The following is a 1,183-nucleotide window of genomic DNA, read 5'->3' on the forward strand; positions in this document are numbered from 1 at the left end:
GCCACGTGGACAGACCCAACAGCACAAATTCAGACTTTGTCCCATCACTAATAAATGAGTCACTGAGTTTATTTTGGGTAGAAGTTCACTGGTGCCTCAGGATGTTTGGGTTTAGTTATAATAATAATAATAATAATAATTTAGACTTTAGCACTTTTCAAGGTACACAAAGACGCTTACATCTGAGACTTCCACACCATGTAAAAGCAGCAGCAGTGGTTACTTCAGCCGTGGTTGATGAAATAATGTTGGTCTTATGTCTACGTGCTGTTTATCCGCTCCGGCCTCCAAATGACCCCGCGGTCGACCTTGCACGAGCAACGAGAGTTGAACAATATTTTCACATCTAACTGTGAATTAAGGATTTATTTTGAATTCAGAACATTGTCATCTTGCTTGTGACTTTATTTCATGTTGCCCTGTGTTTTGCTCACCTGAGCACCCCCTGGGTCCTCATCGTGTGCGGTTGTATCTTTCTGTTTAAGTGTGTATTTTTCTTTCCCTGACGCGCTGCATACTGGTACATGTGATCACATATGTCACGACGCTATTAGAGTGGACCCAAAAGCACGACTCAGACAGGAGTAACAAAGATGACTGTCTTTGGTTGGAAACAGGCTGGGTCAAAACCGGGAGATCAGTCGAAGAAGCAAACAAGTCCAAAAAGGGGCGGGGCAGAGAATCAGAGGTCAGGGCAGGCAGGGTCAGGAATAAACTCTAATAACGCTGGAGAACTTGACCCGAAAACACAAGACAATCTGGTAGAGGGAGCTAAATAGTGAGGGACTAATGAGGGGATGCTCTGCAGGTGAGAAGGGCGTGAGGACCAGGTGAAGGGAATGAGGGACTAATGAGGGGATGCTCTGCAGGTGAGAAGGGCGTGAGGACCAGGTGAAGGGAATGAGGGACTAACGAGGGAGTGATCAGAGGCAGGTGAGGGGAGTTGGATTGACGAGATGGTGTGACAGGATGAAAACAACTATTACAAAAAGGAAGGCGTGGAGCTAAACTGTTACATGTCCGCAGCAGGAGACGTCTGCTCTCTCGGTCAATCGGGAACGCACAAGTTTATTTCTTCCCTGGACTACATTTCCCATCAGCATTGATTGGACAATATATACGTTGAATGTGGCAAAACGTCCCTTGAGGTTCCACCAGTATCAAATATTTGTACACTTGCAGA

The sequence above is a fragment of the Pseudoliparis swirei genome, chromosome 24 (assembly GCF_029220125.1).
Source record: "Pseudoliparis swirei isolate HS2019 ecotype Mariana Trench chromosome 24, NWPU_hadal_v1, whole genome shotgun sequence".
Taxonomy (NCBI): domain Eukaryota; kingdom Metazoa; phylum Chordata; class Actinopteri; order Perciformes; family Liparidae; genus Pseudoliparis; species Pseudoliparis swirei.